General features: G+C 43.2%; 1 long non-coding RNA gene across 2 annotated transcripts in view; it reads right to left on the bottom strand.

Moving 5' to 3' along the window:
* Positions 1 to 11,164: 11,164 nt before the first annotated feature.
* Positions 11,165 to 26,160, bottom strand: part of LOC116557358 — a 231,370-nt gene continuing 216,374 nt past the window's right edge. Inside the window, exons 2-4 of one of the 2 annotated variants that reach the window (XR_004271483.1) lie at positions 14,581 to 14,663; positions 12,771 to 12,844; positions 11,165 to 11,381 (exon numbers count right to left, since the gene is read on the bottom strand). This is a non-coding gene — a long non-coding RNA (uncharacterized LOC116557358). Of the gene's footprint in view, positions 11,382 to 12,770; positions 12,849 to 14,580; positions 14,664 to 26,160 lie in introns of both variants that reach the window. The other variant, XR_004271482.1, reaches the window with a different exon arrangement.

Here is a 26,160-nt window from a genome sequence, read left to right on the forward strand (position 1 = left end):
TGATAGGATATGGTGAAATTCTCATTAGCACAGATCTGTTTTCTTTTAAGTGTTTTTTGTAATATATATATTTAACTACAGTCAGCTGAAAGCCAGTAAGTGTATTAGTCTGAAATTCTGAAACCAGTTAATGCTTCACCCTATACCATGACCAAATCACAATTATCCTAAAAATGTAAGGATCATTTTATCAATTAATATAATTTTAATTTAAAAATTCAAAGGAGAAAAGATCATATGATTATCCCCATAAAAGTCAAAAAGAATTTTGTTAATAGTCAACAATTATTCCTGTTTAAAGCTCTTTCAACACTAGAAATAGGAAGGTATTTTCTTTTCTTTTTTTTTTTTCTACTATAATACCTTCTCTACCTCAGGTATTTTCTAAAGGACAGCTTTCCAGATTAGCAGCCAACATCGGATTGATAGCAAAACACTATAGTATTTGCTTTAAAGTCAGAAGCAAGCCAAGGATTCCAACTCTCACAACGATTATTCAACGCTGTCCAGTGACTTTTTGCCAAAGAAACAAGTCAAGAAAGAAAACTAGTTGAAATTTTAGAGACAAAAAGAATCAGGCAGTAGAGCACAGCCCAAATTAATGTCATCTCCTTTCTGTTTGTCCTTGTTGTTAGAACTACTTCTTTGAGTTCGTAGTTTAAGTCACAGGTTTAACCCTTAGCCTCTGAAGATTTTATACTTGAGATTTTTTTTTAAATGTTTTCTTTCTTTTAAAGTCACTTAGTGTTAGAGTTGGAAAATAAAGACATAACGCACTTGGGCTTGAGTCTCCCAAACCAGGTTTCTTGGAATGCAAGTGTTGAGTGTGCCATAGATATGGGGTTTTATGGCTAAATAAGTTGAGCAAATTCTACATAAAACAGGACTCTTTCCCTGCAGGACTTTTCAGAGCCTATACTATGCAACTCTCTGTTCTGAATATACAAGAGGCAGTATCCCAAATATATCGGATCACAGAGCTAACACTCCCTTTTGAGAGAAGTGTCTCAAGGGGTCGTTGTTCCAAGATGCACATATTGGGCAACATGCTTCAAAGCTTATCCCCTCATTTCACAGATAGGAAACTGAGGTCCAGAGAGAGGCCATGCGTTGCTAGCAGGCAGAGACTGAAAGCCTGCTCACTCCTCTCACTCCCATGCTGGCTCTACCACATCCCACTGCCTCTCTGTTTGGGAGGCTCCTGTATCACCTTGCAGGCACCCAAGCCCACCCAGTATTCTTAGGTGCTGAATTCGTCTGCTCTGGCCACTATGACAACACTACAGACTGGGTGGCTTAAGCCATAGAAGCTTATGTTTTCACAGTTCAGAAGGCTAGAAGTCCAAGATCAAGGTGTGAACAAGGTTGGTTGGTTTGGGGTTGGGGGAGCCTCTTCCTTGGCTTGCAGACGGCAGTCTTCTTGCTGTGTCCTCACATGGTCATTCCTCAGTGCACACGCCTGTCTGCGTCCCACCCTTCTCTCCAACAGGACACCAGTCATATGAATTAGGGCTCAACCATGTGGCTTCATTTGACTTTAATTATCTCTTTAAAGGCCCTAGCTCCAAATACAGCCACATTCTGAGGTATTGGAGGATTTACGTTTTTCATTTGGAGGAATACAATTCAGCCCATAACAGGAGTCATTTCTCAGCATCTGAAGTGACCTGTGCTCCTCTCAGATAAAGCACAAAGCTCAGTGAGTGTGTATGAATATGATATCTGTCTCCCCTAGTAATCTGTGAGCAGTTCAAGAGCAGAAACTGTGTTGATATCACTATCAACAATTCTAGTACAGATCCTAGAATTTGCTAGATGCTCAACGAATGTTTGTTGAATACTGAGTACGTGAATCGTGAAGTCAGAAGACCTGACCCCATCCAATCTGTGTTCTACCACAACAGTGTGATCACCGAGACAAATGGAGGTAATTAGTACCTACAACAGTTTTGGTGAAAATTCAATAAAATACATCCCCAGCAAAGTGCCTAGCACATAAATAGAGCGCCATAAATGTTAATTGAATCTGAGGTTGTATCTTCTTCCCAGATGTCTATAAAAAGCTAACTAATGATAGTGATTGCAAATGCTTAGGAATTAAATTGCTTTATGAAAACAACAATACTGAAGTACGCCGATCCAGGCCACACCGATACATAAAAGATTTGTCATCAACAACAATATTTCATAAATTTTATCTCACAGGTTGATGCCAATTTCAAATCTGGGTAATTAAATGCCTCTTAGCCAAGGACTCTGTTTCCTCCTGAAACACTGTGGAGGATACCATGCGACACCTTTTTAGGCAAAATGATGAACAGCTTACATATTTCTCTGCCTTCTAGGGAAGTGGAATGTTAGGTCTGTTGCATTTTTGTTAGGCTATTTCAAGTTTAGGGACTGCAGTCAGCAGAGAGCCTTTTAAAACTTTGGTGTTATTCAAGGAAAAGATTCTGCTCTAGTTTTAATCAAAGATGCATGCTTGGTGAAAAAATCCCTGGAGGCTTAGAAACCTATTTGCTCCACAGAGCAGTTCTCTATTGCCCCAATAATGTTGCATGGCAAACTACCCTGTGTTGTTCAGATCTTCTGCTGAGGGGACTTATGGTGTTGCTACCCTTCTAAATTCATCCCCAATTTCCCTTGGAGGCCATGCTTCCCCTAGCCAGCTCCCAGTCAGAGACTAAGCCCATTGAGGTTACTAATGCAGGCCAACATCTGTGATATGCAGGGTTCCTCAAACAGTGACTGCTGCTGGACTACCCATCAGGCTGGCCAGAATTTTCTTAGAACTGTGCTGCAGTCTGAGACTCTTCAACTCAATCCTTCCTTTCCTTTCTTTTTTCACAGAAAGCAGACCTGCATCTCAGGCTGAAGGTTCTCCTCACCTCTGTCTCTTTCCCCTTTATCCTCCACAGGCATTTCATCCAAAAAATCTTTTGCACATTGAATTCCATGTTGGCTGGCATGGCATCGGCTTCTCAGATGACCTGAATTACCACTTGACCCAAAGTTAAATCATTTAAAGCAATAAGCATTGCCATTTTTTTCCCCAGAGACAGGGTTGTGCTCTGTCACCCAGGTTGGAGTGCAGTGACGCAATCATGGCTCATTGCCGCGCCAACCTTCCAGGCTCCAGCAATCCTCCTGCCTCAGTCTCCTGAATAGCTGGGATCACAGGCATGCTCCACCATGCCTGGTGATGTTTTCTTTTTCTTTTTTGTAGAGACAGGGTCTCACTCTGTTGCCCAGGCTAGTCTTGAACTCCTGGGCTCGAGCAATCCTCCCATGTTGGTCTCGCAGTGTGTTGACATTACAGGCACGAGCCATCGCACCCAGCCAGCATTTCTTTTTTTCTTTTTTTGTTAAGTCTATAGGTTGTCTGGGCAGTTGATGTTGTGGGCTTGCTCATGCATCACAGCCAGATGGTGGGTCAGTTGGGCACTGAATGGTTGAAGATGACCTCAACTGGGAGGCTTCAGCCTTTCTGCATGTGATCTCTCATCGTCTGGTTTGTACATGGTATTGTCTCAAGAGATAGACTATAGGTGCTCAGGCCTCTCAAGATCTGGGCTTGGACTTACATAAAATCACTTCCGCACTCAGGTGATCAACACAGAAGGCCAGCCCAGAAATAAGAGTGAGGAAACGTCCCGCCTCTTACTAGGAAGAGCTGCAAGGTCACATTGCAAAGGGCATGGCTTGCATTGAGGGAATTGCAGCCATCTTGCAATCAATTCCTCACACCCCATTTTCTGGCATTATTCCCAAACACATTGACCACGTCTGTTGCTAATAACTGCCTTGCCCTTTGGAGAACCATCCAAGTGGACTTGCCCAGTAAGCTTCTCTGGTCTCTTCACTTGGGCTTGGCTGCTCATCACAGAGGCTAGCGATCTCCTGGGCAGAACTCCCAGCTGGTGTGAGCCACGTTAAGTGATAAGCACAGCCCTTAGGAGCTGTTTCTAGTGTTCCAGTCTTCCTTGTGGGGAACTTGAAAAGGTTTACTCTGAGTGCAATGAGTCTCTTTCCCGTCTGTTCCCTGTCACCCCGCATCAGTTTCAGGTCAGGAATGCTAAGAGAAAACAGGCCACATTAGCATTTGAACTCAACCTTACTTTCCAGAGAAGCAAACTGACAATTAGGACCACGACCTGCATCAAAAAAGAGCAACCCAGCATGAAGTCTGTCTAATTAGTCATATGAACGGAGAGCTTCCCCTCCACTTCCTCAAGAACATACGCTTGTCAGATCTTATAAGGGAGGCTTTGTTCCCTGACATGCTATTGAAAGGGGATTGGGAACAGGTAGTTTCACATTAATACCATGAGTACCTCTCTCTGGACAACAAAATGTTCCTCTAAAAATCACTTTTAGATTTTTTGGGGGGCTTCTTGAGTTGCAAAGGTATTTGGGAAGTGAGGTTTTTAATTAGACTGCAAAAGTAGACCCAGAAAGTAAACCAAATACACTGTTCAAAACCCCAATCTTTTGAATACCTTGTCTCATGTTAATGGGAAACTGAGCAAGATGAAGGATTCAAGACGAAGGCTGGACATGGGCTGCTAATCCTAGGGACTGGATTGTTTAAGCTTCTGCACTTTATATATTTTTTCCCTTAAAAAGTTTGAGTGCCGTTAAAGGTCACCAGACCTGTCGTCAGAAAAGATTAGAGAAGACATCCATGCAGCACCTTGCTGAGGCAGCTCCAGGCGTTGCAGAAACAACTCTCCTCCTTCAGAGGGGCCATTGAGACCCAGATCTCGAGGAAGACAAGGTCCAAGTGGGTATGATGATATCTGGTTACTGCCTCAATTCTCACAGTGGGATGGCTTGGCTTTCCACAGTGCACTTGTGTTTTATTCCTTTCAAGCCTCAGCTTTCTGGGTAAGCCATCTCTCTCTCTGCAGGCAGCTCCTGACCCAAGCACATTGTGACCACATGACTATTAATGCAATTTTAGTCACATATTTTCTTATTTGGAATTCATGCTCATCATGTATAAAATGAGTCTCTTTCCTAGAGCCACAAGCAGACAGATACGGTTTATTTTTGCATTAAATTGCTAATCAAAGATGCATACAGGATGTCCCATAGTGTGAAGAATGAGAGGCAGAGCATAAGAGTTCCTTCCTCAGGGACTTCCCTTCACTTTCCCAACTCTCCCTTTCACAGCTGGATAAAGCCACCCCAATAAAGAAATTCTAGCCTCACCAATTCCAGTTGGCTTGGTGGGTTAGTTAGCTGGGTTGCAAACTCCTAGGAACCCAGAATTTCACTGTGGTCCACTGGTCTAAGTGAGAAGTTTGTGAAAGTTACTCCTAAGGTGATAAATGAAGTTTGGGTCCTAGTCAGCCTTAGAATAGACCTAGAGGATCTGCTGCTTCACCCGTGTTGCATAGCTGGAGAAGACATACTACTAGGGAATTGGAGACTATCCTCCTTCACTCCCTGACTTAATGTAGGGGCTATTGTGGTAAGAAGGGCCAAGTTGAAAACCCTGAAACTATCCCTTTCTAACAAAATAATGAACCAAAGTAATAGCACATACCTGGAAGACTTGCAGAGATTAATGCCAACATCAAAGAGTTAATAGATGCAGAGATGGTGATTCATTATACATCCCCATTTTAACCCATCTTTTTTTGGTGTGTGTTTGTTTGAAGAAAGGCCAGAGATAGAATAACTCCATTTGGAGAATGATTCAGATTATCCTTAAATTAATAAAGGGGTATATTAATTACAGTGAAATTCCAGATGTATATCTCTACTGGAAAAATTTAATGGAGCCCCTCGCACTTATTACATATTAATGATTTGGCAGATGCTTTTTCTTCTATATTAATCAGCAAATTCAATCAGAAGCAGTGAGCTTTTTGAAGGAGCTTTCTCAAATTTACATTGATTTGTTTTTTGATCATTAAATTTGTCATATATGGGGGGTACATGTGAAATTTTGTTTTATGCCTAGAGTGTGGGTATTGAGGGTACCCATCATCCAAGTAAAGTACACATCATTTATATGTGTTGGGTACCTTTCAGTTCCTCTCTTCTGGATATTTTGAAAAATACAATACATTGTTGTTAACTGGAGTCAACCTACTCTGCTATGGAACATCACAACTTATTCTTTCTATCTGACTGTGTGTTTGTACCCATTAACCAACCTCTCTTCATTCCCGCCCCACAGTACACACTTCCCAGTTTCTGGTATCAATCATTCCACTCTCTACCTCCATGGGATCAACTTTTTTAGTTCCCATATATAACTGAGAACAGGTGATATTTGTCTTTCTGTGTCTGCCTTATTTTGCTTACCATAATGACCTCCAGTTCCATCCATGTTGCTACAAATGACATAAATTCATTCTTTTTATTGCTAAATTATGTATATATACCACATTTTCTTTATCCAGTTTTCCAATGATGGACACTTAGGTTGATTCCATGTCTTTGCTATTGTGAGTAGTGCTACAATAAACATGGATGTGCAGCTTTCCCTTTGATATATTGAATCCTTTCCTTTGGCTAAATACTCAGTGGTGGGATTGCTGGATCATATGGTGGTTCTGTTTTAAGTTTTTTGAGAAATATCCATCCTGTTTTCCATAGTTGGTGTGCTAATTTTATATTCCCATCAACAGTGTATAAGAGTTATCTTTTCTCCACATCCCAACCAATCTATTTTTTGCCATTTTAATAAGAGCCATTTTAATGAGGGTAAGGTGATATCTCATTGTGGTTTTAATTTTCATTTCCCTGATGATTAGTGATATTGAGCATTTTTTTTTCATATACTTGTTGGCCGTTTATATGTCTTCTTTTGAGCAGTGTCTATTCATGTCTTGTGCCCATTTCTTAATTAAAAAATTTTTTTCCCTGTCAGATTGTTAAGTTCCTTGTATATTCTGAACATTAGTCCCATGTTGGATGAGCAGTTTGTAAATATTTTCTCCCATTCAAGAGGTTGTGTCTTCATTCTGTCGACTGTTTCTTTTGCTATGCAGAAGCATTTTAGTTTAATATAATTTCAATTGTCTATTTTGTTGTTGTTGTTGCTGCCTATGCTTTTGAGGTCTTAGTCATAAAATCTTTGCCTGGACCAATGACTTTAAGAGTTTTCACTATGTTTTCTTCTAGTAGTTTTATAATTTGGGGTATTACATTTAAGTCTTTATCCATCTTGAGTTGATTTTTGTATTTGGTGAGAGACAGATCGAGTTTCATTCTTCTGCATACAATTATCCAGTGTTCACAGTACCATTCATTGTAGAGGATGTCCTTTTCCCAGTGAATGTTCCTGATGACTTTGTCAAAGATCAGTTGGTTATAAGTATGTGTATTTATTTCTGGGTTCTCTATTCTGTTACATTGGCCTATGTGCATTTTTTTTAACCAATACAATGCTGCTTTAGTTATTATAGCCTTTAAAGTCAGATAATGGTATGCCTCCAGCTGTGTTCCTTTTGTTCAGGATTATTTGGCTATTCTAGCTTTTTTTGTTGTTCCATATTAACCTTAGGATTTTTTTTTATTTCTCTGAAAAATTATATTGATATTTTAATAGGGATTGCATTGAATCTAGATTTCTATTGGCAATATGGTTTTAGCATGGATTGGAAGAATATTAGTTCTTGGAATGTCTTTCCATCTATTTCTGTCATCTGTAATTTTCTTCATCAGTGTTTTGTAGCTCTCTTTATAGAGATCTTCTACCTCCTTGGTTAAATGTATTCCTAGGTATTTTTTTATGGCTACTGTAACTGGGATAAAGTTTTTTATTTGGTTTTTAGATTAATCACTATTTGTGTATAGAAATGTTACTACTTTCGTACATTAATTTTGTATCCTGAAACTTTACCAAAATCATTTATCAAATCACATCTAGAAAACTTTTGAAGATGCGCAGTATAAGTTTTCTATATATAGGATTCTATCATCAGCAAACAGATAATTGACGTCCTCTTTTCCAGTTTGGATGTCTTTTATTTCTTTCTCTTGCCTGATTACTATGGCTAGGACTTCCAATACTATGTTAAGTAAGAGTGTTGAAAATGGGCATCCTTGTATTTTCCAGCTCTTAGGAGTAATGCAAAAATTTAGGAGGAATTTTGCCAATTCAGTATGATGTTGGTGTATGTATGTCATATATGGCCTTTATTATGTTGAGTATGTTCTTTCTATGTCTAAATTGTTGAGTGTTTTTATCAAGAGATGCTGAATATTATCAAATGCTTTTTCTGCATCTGTTAAAATGATCATATTTTTTTCCATTCATTCTGTTGACATGATGTATCATGTTTATGATTTGTGTATGTTGAACCATCCTTGCATCCCTGGTATAAATCCCATTTGATCATGGTGTATTATCTTTTTGATTTGCTATTGGATTTGGTTTGCTGGTATTTTGTTGTCATCAGGGGTATTAGTCTATAGTTTTCTTTTTTTGTATTTTCCTTGTCTAGTTTTGGTATCATAGCAAGACACAATTAGTTTTCACTTGGTAGGAGCAAGAGTATAACTTCACTGTCTTTCCTCAGGGGTATGACAACTCTCCTGCTCTCCATCATAATATTGTCCCCTAGGTCCCTGATCATTTTGACTCTCCAGAGAACATCGTTCTGCTCCATGATATTGATAACACCAAGTTGACTGGACCTGGTGAAATAAGTGTAAGTGTCTTAGCTGTGTTAGTAAAACATAGACATTCCAGCAGGTGGAAGATAAATCCCATGAAAATTCATAATTCCTGCCACTTTCAGATGTTCAGGAACATGTTGGTGAAAGATAGTGGAACATTTTGGTGAAAATGAAAGACAAGTTCCTTCACCTTGGTTGGTAGTAAAAATGCTTAGTTGGCATCTTTACATCTTGAAAGCAGTAGGTACCCCATTTAAATGTGATGCTTCAAGTCTTTTACTGAGTTACTTGTAAGACTGCTAATTTTGAGAAGTCTCTTTAGTTTGTCCAAGCTGCAGTATAAGCTGCTCTGCAATTTAGATCTTCTGAACTTGCAGATAAAATAATGCTTTAAGTGTCTGTTACAAGTTAGGATGATGTGTGAACCCTTTGGCAAGCCACAGTAGAAGGTTCCTATACAGATCCTAAATCTTGGAATATAGTCATAGTTCTATTCTGCTGATATATTTTTTTTCTTTTTGAGAATAACTTCTCACTTGCTAATGGGTCCTGGAAGAGACTGAACACTTAAGTATAGGACATCAATGACCATGCTACAGAGCCACTCACATTCAACTGCAGTGTCATATAACCCATGAAGCCATAAATTGTGGTGGGCACAAAAGTAGTCTACCATTAAGTGGGAATGGTATATATAGATTTGGACTTGAGAAGGTCTGGAAAGCTCAAGTGACATGCTTGAACAGGTAGATATCTCAGAATACCTGGGCACTTTTTCAATGCATCATCACTTCTCCTTCAGTACATTTTATGGTCTCATGAAGAGTTCTCTGTGGCCATTCATTGAAGGAAGAAAATGCTTGGGCCTGGTCTACCTATAAATCTGCATAATCAGCTGTTTCCAACGGGGAGTTCCAGTTGAGACATTAATGTTCCACTCTAGGGTGGCCTTACAGACAGTGAAGAAGGGCACTCTCAGTGGAAAAAAGAAACAAAGCAGTATATTCTGTTGTCTACTTTGCTTAAGAGATGTCCTGAGGTATAGATCTAGTCTTATTCAAAGGCAGTTGTGATATTGCCCAATTAATCAAAGACTTAGAAAAAATGAGGTTGACTGCAAGAGGCATATGGAGAAGGTGGTTGCATTCCTTAGAATGACTCTAGAGTATATCACCTGGTGATTCTGCACTTTGAAATGAGTATTTATGGACTTTGAAATGACTGATGGGAAGGGACTTTGTTTCCCTTTCAAGGAGGTTAAGTGTCATCGTTTGTATGAATGATGGAAGCATGTTTGGGAAATAAATGTAGGTAGAATGTAGGAAATAAATGTAGGTAGGAATGTGAGAACAAACGCTGAGTAGCAAAAGAGGTGGATGGTGTCATTCATTTGTTTGCCTTCTGATCCGTTTCCTACCCTTCTCCTGCTCTGTTTCACAAGGGGGCAAATTTGGCAGATTACATTTCCAAGGTTCTCTTTATAAATGGATTCTGGTTAGGCTGGCCAATGGTGGAGCCTGGTGGAAGATTAAGCCACCTGTGGAAGCATTTCTCCCCATCTCCCTCCACTTAGGGCGGCATCTCCAGCAGTGGCTGCTTCTCTGTGCATTCCTCTCTAGCCTCAGCTTTCATTGTCATTCCAGTCTCTGCCACATGGCTCACCTCCTAATTTTTCCAGTTATAGAAGTGATAGAGGCTTCTTGTTATTACTAATGTGGGTTGCCTCCCCATTCCTTATTTGGCTTTTGGCTTTTTCAATCTCTGTGGCTGGATCCCCATGTTAAATTCCATCTATTGAGCTATTGTATGAGCTCTGTTTTCCTTACTAGAGCATAGCTAAAACACGAAAATATGTTGCTCCCCAGTGAATTCCACTTCTCATGCTGCACAGTTGCCTCAACTGTTTGCTATGATTCATCAGGGGCAATAGCAACATCAAAACATGTTTAAACTACCATATATACATGTTTAAACATTAGTTTAAACTACTATATATTGACATTTTGCCTCTCAAATCTTTATCATAGCTAAACTGATGAGTAACAAAATATGTGCCAAACAGGCTTTCTTGGCTAAGTTCTTTCTGGTCAAAAGAACTTATCATCTTCATTTCTGCCATTTTCTTTCCCTGATAGAACCTATACAAGTCATCTATTGTTATGTAACAAATTATACATTTATTATTTATTTTATTTTATTTTATTTTATTTATTTTTTTTTTGAGACGGAGTTTCACTCATGTTACCCAGGCTGGAGTGCAATGGCGCGATCTCAGCTCACTGCAACCTCCGCCTCCTGGGTTCAGGCAATTCTCCTGCCTCAGCCTCCTGAGTAGCTGGGATTACAGGCATGCACCACCATGCCCAGCTAATTTTTTGTATTTTTAGTAGAGACGGGGTTTCACCATGTTGACCAGGATGGTCTCGATCTCTTGACCTCATGATCCACCCGCCTTGGCCTCCCAAAGTGCTGGGATTACAGGCTTGAGCCACCGCGCCCGGCCTATTATTTATTTTATACTGTGTCTTAGGGTCAGGAACCTGTGTACAATTTGCCTGGGTGGTTCTAGCTCAGGATCTCTCATGAGGTTGCAGTCAAGCTGACTGGCAAGTTGAACTTATCTAGAAGCTTGACTTGGGCTGGAGGATCTGCTTCTAAGCTATGTTACTAGCAGGAGACTTCCATTTCTAGCCACTTGGGCCTTTGCATAAAGATGCTCATAATATGGCAGATTGTTTCCCCTAGAGGTAGAGATGAGAGAGAGAGAGAGAGAGAGAGAGAGAGAGAGAGAGAGAGATAAAAGTGCGGCATCTTATAACCTAATCCTGGAAGTGACATGCCATCACCTCTACTGTACTGTTTTGGTCACACAAACCAATCCTGGTGTAATGTAGGGTGAGGAGGCTACCCAAGGATGTCGTACCAGGAAGTGGGTTCATTGGGTATATCTTGGACACTGGCAACTACAGAACCCATAATTAATCATCAAGAAAGATCCATCTCTATTTTTTTTGACATTATATATAATTTTTTATATCAAGAAAACTGAGGCTTGTAGGAGAAAGAGAAAAATAAAACATGATTTGATGTCAAAATAATCACGTAAATTCTGTTAAAGTCTCTATATGCCTATTGTAACCTTCCAAAATATCTTTTGTTAGCATCTATAATTTTCAAAGGGGAACTTTATATCTGTTGTTTCATTTGTGCCTCAGAAAAATACCATAAACTTTGCAATTAATTTTTAAAATACCATGAGGAAGGCTGCACAGATGTTTTCCTCTGTCTCTCACAGATGAAAAAGACTAAGGCTTTCAGGCCCGCTCAGGCCACTCAGAAGGAGCTGGGAGAATCCCAGTTTTCTGACTCCTAGTCCGACAGCCTCTTTACCACACTTCGCTACTTTATCTTTGAAATGTAAACAGATTTCAAATTTGTTTGGTTTTTGTTTTAAAACAACGCCCCACAAAGGACTCAAGGTGGTTATATTTATTGGTGTAAAATCACTAACGTAAAATAGGACTTGTAATTGGCCTCATAGATTCTCTTTCTAAAGCAATAGTTAAACTGGTTATCTCGCTTTTAAGAGGGCCAGTCTGTGTACTTAGCAAATCCACATAATTTATTCTAAGAGGTCTAAGGGGATTTTCATTTTCAGGTTTCTTTTACTCTGAGGCCTTTTAAGCTAGAAGGCTAATCATGCTGCATTGTGGTAAGCATCAAGTCAAGAATGGAAGGCTCTCTGTACTCACCATTCCCAGCCCTGAAGCCCTGACAAGATAGGGGAGTGTGTGTGTGTGAGTGTGTGTGTGTGTGTGTGTGTGTGTGTGTGTGTGTGTGTAGGATAATATTACTTTTTTGCTATCACTGTAACTTAGTTAAATAAGAGTTTAACTAGTTGAGAACATTCAAGATAGTCCTCCCTTTCCAAAGAAAGATTGTCATTATTAAATTTCATCTACTTGACTTTCTCTTTTCCAAAGAAATTCTGCTAATTTAAATGAAAGTAAAATTGCCTATCAAGGCCCCACTTGAAGCAACTAGAACCTAGATTAATGGTAGGTTGGTAATTCCTCAACATGCCCTGAACTTCTATGTAGCTTCTAAATAAAAGATTTCCTTCCACTCACCTCCTCTCATATAAGAAGCAGATGGTCCTTACAGTCCTGGCTTACACTCTCAAGTGCACAGATCAATGAGAGAGCTGGCTTTCAGTCATTAACAAGCATAAAAAAAGAAGAAAATGTTAGTGCTTTTCCAGTCACGTGATCCACAGTGTCATGAATGTGGTTTGAACAGAGTGTCTGACAGATCACACATCACAATGCAGGTTCCTCACTCAATTAGGGGCAGGAGTGTTCTATTTCCACAGCTGATCAATTCTCCATCCTTCTGGGCTCTCAGGCTGTCTGCTCCTTGCTGTAACTGGAACCAAAGTTTTGATTCACATTCCGTAAACCCCAAGCCCCATGTTCATTAAAGGCCCCTTCATTCCTCTCTTAGCTCTAATATGAGTTGTATGTTTTTGAAAGGTTAATTCTTCAGAAGTTTTCCACACTTGGAAATAAAGATCAAAAATTCAAGATAATTATCCATCAAAGAAAGGAGACAATGTGGGGAGGAAGTAAAGAGAAAGGAAACAGTAAAAGGGCTTAATGGAGCCTTGTAGAAAGGATTGGTTTGCTACTACATGGAGAATATAAAACCCAATCCCTCCTCTTTAAACCTATCTGTACATGAATAGATCTGGCAGGTCCTAAATTGCACAATTCAAATGGGAAAGATGGTACCAATTTGCTTGCAATCAGCATACCTAAGTCACTGCCTTCATGTAAAATCAAGATGCTGTAAGCAGCATTCACTCTCTGGAGATTAACCAAAAAATAAATAATCCTTCAGGCATAACAACTAGAAGATTAATGACCTTTTAAAATATGCTATTAATTATTTGTCAAACAAAAAGTTACCCAAATCCCATAAGCACCAAGGTTAACTTTCTGGTAAATACCCAGTCCTCAATGAATTTCTTATTGAATCTCTGTTAAAGCATCTAGATCGACAGTTCTCAAAAGAATCAGAGGAGAACTTATTTCACATGCAGATTCCCATCCCCCTGCAAAAATGATTCTAAGTCAACAAGTGGGGGTGTAGCCAGAGAGGAGTTCCTCTGAGGCGTTTGATAAGAGGATATTAGAAGAGTAAATGAAAAGTCCTCCAGTGCAGTCCAGGACCAACAACTCCGGCATCACATGAGAACTTGTTGAAATGCAGAATCTCTGGACTGACCCAGACTTCATCTGCATTTTAACAAGATTTTCAGGTGCTTGGCATGTAAATTAAAGTTTAAGAAAACGCTTGTAGAGTAAGAGTCAGCAAACATTTTCTACAAAAGGCCAACTAGTAAATATTTCAGGTTGTGTATGCCATGTGTCACTGTCACAGCTACTCAGCTTTGCCACTGTGGTGCCAAAGCAGGCAATACAACAGAGGTCTGCAAAGCATGGCCCATGCAGGCCAAGTCTGGCCACTCATCCGTTTTTGTGCAAGTTACTAGCCAAGAAATGTTGTTGCGTTTTTAAATGGCTGAAAAATAATTAAAAGAAGAATAATACCTTGAAATATTTGAATGTTATATTACATTTACATTTCTATGTGGCAAATTAAGTTTTATCAGAACACAGCTATATTCGTTTACATTTTGTCTATGGCTGCTTTTCTGCTACAAAGGCAGAGGTGGATAATACTGACAGAAATCATATGGCTTGCAAAAGCTAAATATTTACTATCTGGCCCTTTAAAGAAAAGATTTGCCAATGCCTCTGATAAAATTTTATTCGTGGACACTGATGTTTGAATTTCATGTAATTTTCAAATGTCACAAAATATTAGTCTCCTTTGGATTCTTTTCCTAACCATTTGAAAATATAAAAACCATTTTACCTTTTGAGCTGTACAGACACAGGCAACATCTGAAGCAACCTGTGTTCTGCAGAGGTTCATTTGAGAAACACAGCCCAGGTTTCCTGAAAAGAAAAAAAAAAAAATCTTTTTATGCAGAGTTTCTCAGTCTTGGATATGGTTGTGACCTTTCAGAGCCTCAGCTTCTTCTAAAATGATTTTGACATCAGATTATCTCTATTTCACTTATTTATTTATTGTGATGGAGTCTCGCTCTGTTGCCTAAGCTGGAGTACAGTGTGTGGTCTCAGCTCACTGCAGCCTCTGCCTCCTGGGTTCAAGCAGTTTTCCTGTCTCAGCCTCCCAAGTAGCTGGGATTACATGCGCGTGCCACCACACCCTGCTAATTTATGTATTTTTAGTAGATACAGGGTTTTACCATGTTCGTCGGGCTGGTCTCGAACTCCTAGCCTCAGGTGATCCGCCCGCCTCAGCCTCCCACAGTGCTGGGATTAGGGATGTGAGCCACGGTGCCCCAGTTATATGATCTCTGAGATCCCTTTTTGGCACAGACATTTTATCTTCCTACCACCTCCCCAACCTTGCTTTAATTCTCAACCTCCTAATTTCTCTCCAGCTAGCAAAGGGATTTTAAATGTAAATTTAAATCGTTCCGGAAAGAAATAAGGTTTGGAGGACAGAATCTGCAGCGGCAAATCCTCACCAGTTGCCATTTTTGGTCATTGTGGGGATTTGCCTTGCGTCTGTTACTCCAGTCTTTTTTATAAAAGCCGGAAATTAGCTACGCTAATGAATAAAGACATTCCTTCCTGCCTTTCTCACCTCCCTTGCACGTGCTGGTGAACCACTATTGATGGTCTCCCCAGGACCACTGTCAATAGTGATCTCATTTCTCCTAAATGAATCCACCCCTTGTCTGGTCTCAGTCCTGTGGTTTTGGAAGGCTTTCTCTACCCCAGATTCTAGAAGTAGGCACTGATTTGATGTGATCCCAAATCAGGATCAATAAGATGTAAAGAGATATTTCTTGAACTCCTCTTTCTGCATGTGCTTCTGTGAGGGAGAACTATTTTTTAATGGGTACAAACAAGGAGAAACGTGGCCATGAGACCTGCTGAAGCCATCTTGTGACCCCAGAGAAAAGCCTGACTAAAAATAGCACCAACTCCAAGAAACCAGAGATGAGAAATGGAGAGCATTTCCTTTGAGCCTGGGATCATATTTCACCTGAAGCTTTCTTTAAACTATTTAAGCGGATGGGGCAACAAATTTTTTATTATTCAAACCAGATTGAAAATAATTTCCATTATTTATAATATAGAATCCTAATAGGTATATTTCAACTCACCCATCTTCCTTTAAAGTTTTGTTTCAAATACTTACATTTTATCTGATCATATGTAAATGTTGCCCTATTTCCTCTCCTCCAAAAGAATGAATTCCCAGTGGAGTACTGTCAAACTTAAAATCAAAAGATGGCTGTGGTGCAACCCAGATAACAAGAAGCTCTTCCAGAAGTTGAATCCTTGAAGGCAAGCAAGGACAAGACTCCAAACTTTCTTCCCTGCTCAAATGAAACCATGGTGCAAAATTCAGTTTCAGATCAAATGAAAGCTCAAATTTCAAGGTCAAATGAAACCGTGGTACAAAATTCAGCTTCAGTTATTAGAGCAGCTTTTTCATCTTCAGGATCATCACTAAAAAGCCCAATATGTGTGGGCCACCACACAGGAGAGGTATAGTTGCATAAATTAGGAAACCAGAGACAGATGATGAGAGAGCTTTCTGCTTTTCCCAAGGAGAGCTCATGTAGGAGGGCTTATGTCAAGCATTAATTTGAAGTCAGGGTTCAAAGATCTGACCAACAGTGTGACTTTGGGCTTGTCACATCCTGACCTAGCCTTCAATGTGAAATTTCCTCATCCATAAGATAAGTGGGGTGAATTTTAGTGACCCGTCTGGTCTTTTCAAACTTTCTGAAATGCCTTGGCCCCTCCTCTGTAGCAAGACAAGCGAAGGACAGTCACCTCAACAGCACACTCTATGTAGAGTGTGCATGGGGCGGGGAAGGGAGTGCTGTTGGTAGCTTTTCTGCGTCATTCATGCTCCTACAGTATCCATTCTTGAGAGAAACAACAGACATATCAGAACTAGAAGCCACCCTTTTGGGTTAATGGTGTGATGGGAAAGGATGGAAGCTACAGGTTTCAGTGTGGTGTTTTCTAAGTCATCCCAAAAGCTTCTCAGCAGAGATGGGAAGTTCCTGTTTCTCTTTTTCTCTAGACAAGTACAAAGCTACATGTGGCCAGTAGGAAAACTACAGTACCATAAGAAAGACTAAGAGTTTCGCTGCCTCTTTTTTTTTTTTTTTGAGATGGAGTCTTGCTCTGCTGCCCAGGCTGGAGTGCAGTGGCACAATCTCTGCTCACTGCAGCCTCTGTCTCTTGGGTTGTTCAAGTGATTCTCCTGCCTCAGCCTCCCGAGTAGCTGGGGTTACAAGTGCTCACCACCAGACCTGGCTAAATTTTTTGTATTTTTAGTAGAGATGGGGTTTCACCATGTTGGCCAGGTTGGCCTTGAACTCCTGACCTCAGATGATCTGCCCGCCTCAGCCTCCCAAAGTGCTGGGATTACAGGTGTGAACCACTGCACCTGGCCAGAGTTCAGCAGCCTCTTAGGGGTGCTTGGTTCAAATGTAAATTCCCACCACTCTTCACTTCAACTCCTAGGGCACAGAGTCCAGGAGGCTCTGGGTCGAGCCAAGGAATACACAAAATTCTAAGGTGCTTTGGATTCAGATAGACCTTGAATCACACATTGAAAAGTTGCTGTCCTAAGAAATGTATTTCTTCAGAATTTTAAGAATAAACAATAGTCATTTCTAATAAACTTTGTTCTAAATACTTACAAAAATGTGGCTCATTGGATCATCCTTGCAAAGTATTTATTATAAAATTATGAAATTTGTTTGAAAATGATTTATATAAAAACACCTCCTACAGGCTTTGATATATATTTTGTCTCACCAAATGTTAGTTATATGATATATTTCACAGTTATACAACATAAGAAGTGACCCAAAGGTAAATGACAAGAAGCCACGCTGACTAGCAAATACCCTCAGACCCCTACCAGATACTGTAACCTCCACCCCTAGGTGTCTTGTTAGATGCAGAGGAATGTTCTGAGGTTTTTTTTGTCTGTTTTCCTCTCGAGTAGTTGAGCTGCCATTAATTTCAAAGTATTTTCGGGGTGCAGAAGAGTAGGGACTAATAGAGCTGGGGGTAGGAACATAAGAACCTTGGGAGAAAGGCAGACATTACTTTCAGTCTGTGCTCCACCACATATTTGCTGTGTCATTTACAGTAAGTTACGTGACCTCTCTGTGCTTTAGTTTCCTCATCCACAAAATGGGGAGGATGAGATGAGATAATACGGATAAGGTACTTAGGGTACTTCTGGACACGTACAAGTGCTTATTATTATATGTCATTTGCTTTGCATGTCAGAGGGAGAGAGTCAATCCAAACACAGGGCTAGGCTTTGGGGGACACTGGAGAGCTGGAGCCAGTCCTGGCTCAAGCTGAGCATGAAAAGAATTCCCAGGCAGTTCATAGGGTTGGGCCTCATGCCCAGCACATCCCACTTAACGACCATTCACAAACATTCACTACTTAGAAGGTCACTTTAATAATTAGCCCTGCTTTGCTAATTACACTTTACTGATTAGGAGCTATGCTGACAATACTGGGGTTGTTGTGAGTGTTTTTTCTTAATTTCTTTCTTTCTTCTTTCTTTCTTTTCAGACATCTGAAAATAATGGTGATTCTTTTTAATGCTGGGCTTTTATCTTTAAGTGGGACATCAATAGGGCATTGGGCTGGAAATGCAAAGAGAAAAATGGGGGCCAGAAGATGCTGTTGATGAATCTCACCCCTTTTCCCTTGAGCCTAAATCTGGACGATCTCCCCTTCCCCACGTAAATAAACTTTAGGATTAGGAGACAAGTTGTCTGCTTGTAGATCTTTTGAAAAGTCTGATGTTGGCCGGGCTCGGTGGCTCACGCCTAATTCCAGCACTTTTGGAGGCTGAGGTGGGTGGATCACTTGAGGTTAGTTCAAGACCACCTGGCTAACTTGGTGAAACACCGTCTGTATTAAAAATACAAAAATTAGGTGGGCGTGGCGGTGTGCGCCTGTAATCCCAGCTACTTGGAAGGCTGAGGCAAGAGAATAGCTTGAACCCAGGAGGTGGAGGTTGTAGTCGAGATTGTGCCACTGCACTACAGTCTGGGCGACAGAGTGAGACTCCGTCTTAGGGGAAAAAAAGTCTGATGTTTGTGGTTTGTATAAACATTTTGCTAATGACACACATGGAGAGCCCACTCTGCTCAGCATTCTGTCACGCTCGTGAACAGTGCACAAGAGTCCGATGAAGTTCTAGTGCTCATCCTTTGAAATGACTTGCCCAAAGTCCCACAGGCAATGGATGCTAGGGGTAAAACTTGAACCCAGTCAGTCGTGGGGAAAACCAGCAAATCCTTAGAAATTGCTTGCCCACGGCCGGGCGCAGTGGCTCACGGCTGTAATCCCAGCACTTTTGGGAGGCCAAGGCAGACGGATCATGAGGTCAAGAGATCAAGACCATCCTGGCCAACGTGGTGAAACCCCGTCTCTACTAAAAATACAAAAATTAGCTAGTCATGGTGACGAACGCCTGTAGTCCCAGCTACTTGGGAGGCTGAGACAGGACAATCCCTTGAACCCGGAAGGTGGAGGTTGTGGTGAGCCGAGATTGTGCTGCTGCACTCTAGCCTGGAAGGCAGAGCGACATTCCTTCTGAAAAAAAAAAAAAAGAAAGAAAGAAAGAAAAAAGAAAAAGATATGGCTTGCCCAAAGTCACGCAGGCCGTGGATGCTGGGGGTGAAACTTGAACCCAGCCCGTCGTGGGGAAACCCAGCAAGTCCTTAACCACTGGACCTCTTTGAAACATTTGACCATGGTCTTTCTCTTCTCTTCTTTTTTACTTAAAAAGGGGGCTTAAAAAAAAAAAAAGCAGTTAGGAGTCTAGTGTGCTTGGAGTAGTAACACCATTTAGCGCGCCAGGTCCCCCGCATTACACTTCAGATGCTTCGTTTTATTTAATCTCTACAATCTTGAGTTATGTATCTATCCAGACCAATTTTACAGATGAGGAAACCGAAATTCAGAGAAGTTCAGTGATTTGCTCCAATGGCCCAGAGTTGGTCAGAGTCAGACAGGAAGCTAGAAAATAAAATTCTAATAAAGTGTCAGCCTGAGAGTGACCGGGTAGAGAAGGCTGGAGCCGCCGGGCCTGTCTTTCTCATAGCTCCCCAGAAACTGCAGCTGTCCGGGATCGGCGGTGGCCTCGGGACCCAGCCCCCAGCCTGCCCTGTGCTAATGGGGGTAAAGCTCAGCCGGCGCCATCCTGCAAGCCCAGTCTGATAATAGCTCTGATTAAATGGCGGGGCAGCCAAAGGAAGGCCCCCGCCGCCGCCAGCGACACCGTCACTGCGCCGACCAAGCAGGGACCAGCAGCGGCAGGGCCTCTAACTCGGCGTCTGTGTCCCTACCCCAGGGACTGCGGCGGCTGGAGGCCAGAGTACAGTCCTGGGAGAGAGGCTGGAGAGCCGCTGGTAGAGAAAAGGGTTTGCTTCTGCCTCCCCCACAGTCAACCGCTTGCAGGGACCCTGATACTGTTGACTGGGAGGGGTCTTGAGAAGTCATAATCCACTTCTGGATTATGGCGTACGGCGCCGGAGTACCCTGGGCTCTGGGCCGCCTGGCATCTCCAAGGTAGAGGTCTGGGACCGACGACAGTTGCTATGGATAGAGTGGGTAAGCGGCAGAGAGAACCCACAAACCCCTACACCAGGGCCTACAGCACGCCTTGCAAGTCTTCGGGCTAGGGATGTCGGCGTCTCTCCACTGCAGAGGAAAGTATCTGCCTCCAGCCATCGCATCCACTTAACTGGAGCAGCCTGCACCGAGCGCTCCGCAGGCGCCTTTCACCATAGAAGACGCGCTCCATATCCCGCAACCGCGCAATGTGCGCAGTCTTTCGGAAAGCTCCGGGCCAAGGTCGCCCCCTCCCTCTTCACAACTAGGGAAACTAAGGCTCCTAGCAGCCCAGATGGCCTAGGTTCATACGGCTTGCAGAGGGCAGAGCTGGCTTCAAGCTCTGACAGTCTGCCTACAAAATTTGCGAGTAACTTGGAGGCCGTGAGTGATGGGAAAGGGGCGCCCTGATCTGAGCGCAGGCCTTCAAGTGAAAGCACAGACCCGCCCCGAGCGCTGCGCGATCGCCCTCACCACCTTCTCCCCAGCCCCGCAGCAGTCTCGGTTGCACCAGAGGAACATGCAGAATACTAGGTAATTATCTTCAGAAAAGCAGAAAGAACATTGCACAGGCCGCCCGGGCCCGCTGTACACGTGCGGCCGGGAAAGACCTTTACTTGGCCCGCCTTCTTCAGCTTTGCTCGCCGCGAGAGTGAACGCTGGACTTGCGGGTTACAGCAGCCTGTGTTCTTCTAAAGTCCAGGGTCCCTATGGGCCGGCAACAAAGAAATGCTTGTGTTTATGGGCTCTGGGGCTGTAATAATATTTACAAACACACCAAGAAAATCCAGCCCTTTCCTCCGAACAGCTTCTTCTAGAACAGAAATCTGACCAAGTTAGTGCTAGAAACCGAGAATCAGATTAATTGAGGCTAAGGCAGAGATGGAGGTAAAGATTGAGGAGCAAACAGGCTTGGGTCACACAGATCAGGGTCGCTTTCTGCTCCACCCTGAAACTGTCTATCCATGTGCTCTTCTGAGCAAGTGAGTTCCTTAGCCTTCTGAGCCTCATTTTCTGCAACTTAAAAATGCAGACAATAATGCTACCCGAATTAGATTATTATCAGCATTTTATATTTCATGGAAAGCCTCTAGTGCAGCGCCTGGCACATGCTAAGCATGGCTCAGTGCTCTCTGTAATGCACTGAAAAGCTGGCATCAAGACTTGAAATGGACACCCTCAAAGTAGATGAGTTAAACAAGGAAAATCCAGCTGTGAAGCCTGTTGTGAGCCTCCAGCAGTTCTAGCCAGGGCATTCACAGAGAACAGCCCCACTTTCTGTGCATCTGCATAAAGCTGCTCTTCTACTTGGCTGCGCATGGCTTCCTTTCCCCACTGCAGAGCCTCTGAGACCCATATACAGACCCCAGAGAAGGCTGCTTCTCAAACTCCTTGAGTGCAGGACTGACACTGTGGCTCTTGAACACACATCCTTGATCAGATCGAATTTATATCATCCCTAAATCAAAAAGTAGGCTTTCCCCAGTTCCAGGGTTGGCAGATAGTTATGTCTGTGAAGTCCTTCGCCCTTATACAGACATTGTGTCATTTAATCTTCACAAAAAACTCTGCGATGTAAGGACATATGACCGTCAGCAAACATATTTTACAGATATAAAAGCAGAGGCAGCATAGCCTGGTGCCAGACTTCAACATCTTTCTCCACAAGGACTTTCTCTAAAGTTGTTTGTTTCCATTAAGCTATTAGACCCCTACAGTCTACGAGTTCTTTAGCAAAATGTAGATGGGAACGTAATGTATGTTTGCCATGAGGACACTTTTTTTTTAATGCATCTCCCAACTAGGCTTTGAACACTTGACGGCAGGGATCATAAGCAAATTGTCCAACTCTGTCCCCACCTTAACAAGCCAGTGCCTGGCCTGGAATGAATGAATGCCAACAAATATGAATTCTTTATGTCTGTTCTTATTTTCCTCAAGTCATCATCGGAATTTGTACTCCTTGTATTTGTTTATATGTTTATTATAAGTGTTTCCTACCAGACTGTGAGGTGCACAATGCAGGAATTTTAGGATCCTGATCACTATTCCATTCTATTCCCCGACCTTGTACAGTACCCAGCTCAGAGTAGGTGCTGTGCAATACTGGATGAATGAACAAATCCTCTGCATTCGTTATCTTTTACCACATGCATACATCTTTGTTTCCTTATATAATTCACGTTTCAAGTGGTCTGGAGCACACTGACATTTAAGAATAGGCATCCAAGCGCTTACAATATGCATTTTGCCACTGTTGGGAGTAAGATGAGGTTCAGTCAACTGCTTCTGGAATGACTTACTGTGGGAGCTGGCAGCAGAGACCTTGAGGGCTGCTTCCTCCTTGGGTCCTCCACACCTTGATCTCTCAAACCTCCTTACAAAAACAGCTGACTCTTGCTCCTGAAAAGCAGAGGTGAGAGATGACTGCAGGATGTGTGGAGATGTTCTAGCAGTCACCTGAGGGGACAGTGCACAGTTGCTGGTGGGAGGCTTGTTCATTTTCCCAAGTGAAGCGATTCCCTAGTGAAACTCTCACTTAGTTTAAGTTTGTTTTTAAACAGCCGAGCAACTGCAGCTCAGGAAGCGCCCTCGGGCAGCCGGTTTGGCTGCAGCTTGCGCCATCCACGCAAGCCCCACGCGACCGCCAGGGCAGACCAGGGCACCCAGCCAACAGGACCTTCATCCCGAAGCAGGAAACGTGTCCCTTGTCTGCCTTCCTCCCTATCATGGGGGTTCCAGGGTAATAGTCCCGTGAGCGATGTAGCGGTAAGGGCGTCGCTTTCAAAACCACAGATATGCATTGGAAGCCCGGTTCTACTACTTATGGTCCGTGTCATTTCGATAAAATTCTTAACCTTCCTGACAGGCCCAGGACCGGCGAGAGAACCCACAATTTAGACGCCAACCAACTCAGTAGTCAAGAAAATAATATTTTAATGCAATAATTTTAGAAGTCAAAATTCATACAAAAATCATGATGTACAAAATAAATAGCATACGTCAGCAGCCTGGCCTTTGGGACAGGGAAGGCGGCCAAGAGGAGAGTTGCAGAAGGAAGGTGGGAGCACGCATGGAGGAGGAGAAGGAGGAGATGGGGGAGAAGGGAGGGTGCAGGAGTGCGAGGAGAGTAAGTCTGGCTTCCAAGCCCACAGGCTCAGAAGAGATTTTTCCTTTTGCTTTTGCAGTTCTTAATCACGCTGCGAGTTTTGCACCCAACGCTAACGCGCTGATTCATCCACTGCCGGGAGGAGGCCCGGGGCTCTGAGGGCCGGTCCCGGTGGTTGCAAGTTCTTGGGGGTTGAGCGGGGAGCGAGTGGCTGCGGGGAGGAGCGAGGAGGTCGCAGCCCCGAGGGTAGTCCTCTGAGCGGGCTGCTGGGCCTGGGGCGTGGGGACCCGGGGAGGAAGCTGCGAAGCCGGGAGGCTCCGCGCGGTGGATACCAGAGGCGGCCCAGGGCGGACATGGTGAGGCCTGAGATCCCGCGCGCAAGTAGCGGGACTGCTGAAACTACGTGCGCCCTAGGCTGCCCGCAGTCCCCAGCCCGAGGCCAGGGGCGTTAACGTCGCAGCACCGCGGGCTTCTGCCGGAAGGACATTTCCCCTCACCTGCTGACCACACGGGCCTTTGAAAGAGGCGCGATCCGCCTTACGCCCACACGACATCCCTTTCTCTACACTATAGCTGGGCGCGACTGAGGTCTCGGGCGGAAAGCGCCAAGCACATCCCACCCAGGAGCTTCAGTGACACACAGGGGAGCTGGATCTTTGCTTTGCCTTTAGAGCAAGACTTGGGCAAGGGCTCCTCTGGTCCAGCTTTCTGGTCCACCGGCCTCCTGGGTCGGCCCGAGGCCCGGACGTTACCAGACACTTCTTGCAGCTAGGCTGCGAGGGAGCGCTTCTCCGGGACCACTTCTACGGGACCACTTTGGCTCGAGAAACTAAAACTCGCCGGGTGTGCGTCGGAAGGATCTTCGGAGGAAAGTCTCTGTCCACCCCTCCCGCCTCGCAGTGAAATCCGAGGCCGCGCAGCTCGCACCCCATCGGGCACGGGGCCGCGCGCTGCTCTCGGCAAGCCCCGGGAACGCGCCGTAGTGGCCTTGGAGGGGCTGCAGCTCCTCTGCCCACTACGCTTGGGAAATCTTTCCGTTCCATAAATCGAATTTAGGGATCCAAAGGCACCGAAGCCAGTTACTGTCGCTTTTAAAGCATCTACCAGAAAGAGCTGGAGGTGGCTGCGGACGGAAATCTCCGGCCATGTTCGGGAGTAGATAGATGCCCTTGTGCTGAGAAGAGGATCTCGCTTCTCCCCTTCTCTCCCGCCGCCCACAGAGGCTGCCAGGCTGCGCCCTCCGCTTGGCACCCCGCCCCACCTTCTCGGCCCGGCTCCTGACCACTGCCCCTGGGGAGGACTGGTTAGACCTGCCGGGACTGGTCCCGCAGCTCCCAGAGAAGGGAGCATTCGTTAGCATTCGTTAAGCGAGGGACCATTGTCCAAAAGCCGGAAAACGATTACCTTCTGGGCAGTTTTGGGGGTCAACTGTCTTCTGAGTTCCGGGAGCTACATATGAGAATTTGAGACAGTGGTGTATATAAGGAGACAACTTCCAGTCCTCCATATAATCAAATTCCATTTAACCAAACTCAGACGTATAACAACATTTTACATTCTTCGGCTCCAAAGTTTAAACGGGATGTAAATAACAGCCCAATACCCTCCTGTGGCTCCAATGCTCTGTGTACAATCCAAAACCATTACTTTATATATGAGCACCCGAGAGACATGTCTCTCCGATCGAGAATTTGGTGTTCAAAATTAGATATGATTAAAACTCTATATTATGCTTTACTTACGTTTGGTTGATTGTGTTGTATGTTAGGTATTTTATGCATATTAGGGTATTAATCCAAACAGTTATTTTCCAGGTAGGCATGAATTATTGGCCCTATTCTAACGTAGATGAAGAAACTGAAGCTTTGAGAGGTTTAGGTAACCTATGCAGTCTCGGGGTAATGCGTGTTAAAGTTAACATTCAGACTACTGCAGCCTCCGCTGCCTGAGAAGGGCCTAGAGAGATGTGTTAATGTGATTGTTTTGTTCCAGCCCCCGGGTGGTTTTACCTATTAACCTGCGCTGTCAGTGGGGTTTTAAAGGGACCTCCTGCACTCTCCGCTTTGAGAAAGCTTTGAATCATCTTTTGACAGCACCTCTCTGCCCAGAACTGGTTCCTCGTTTTTATGGCATCATATTGATTTGCAAAGGCAATAAATCTAGGAGGAGGGACAGTGTGCCCCCGTTAATAATGTTGCAGCACATGTTCTTACTGCCGTGGTTTCAACACCAACAAGATGCATAGCCTAGGGATCCCCAAACGGGTCACCCAGATTTGTTTAAAGTGGCCTTTTCAATATCTCTGGTTTGCCGCCTGCCTCCTACCGATCACTCATCCTTTCTTGTATAGTATTTTACCTGTAGAAGGATGAACAGTCGGGGGTTCCTGCGCACAAGAGACAGAGCTGGGCTAAGGCCGGGTAGGCACTTGGAAAGGAGGCGGAAACAAATTTCTGGCAATTCCGTTTTCCCCTTGCTTCATCAATTTTTCTGAAAATGTTCCTCTCGTGATATTATTCATATTCCACTTTGAGTCATTAAGGTAATTAAGAAAGAACACAGTCTTCCTCTGTGTAGAAAAGCAACTGCAGGGTGTTTTGTTTTGTTTTTTTTTTTAATGTATAATCTCGACGC

This window comes from Sapajus apella, unplaced genomic scaffold, assembly GCF_009761245.1.
Source record: "Sapajus apella isolate SASKATOON/1434 unplaced genomic scaffold, GSC_monkey_1.0 scaffold19, whole genome shotgun sequence".
Taxonomy (NCBI): Eukaryota; Metazoa; Chordata; class Mammalia; order Primates; family Cebidae; genus Sapajus; species Sapajus apella.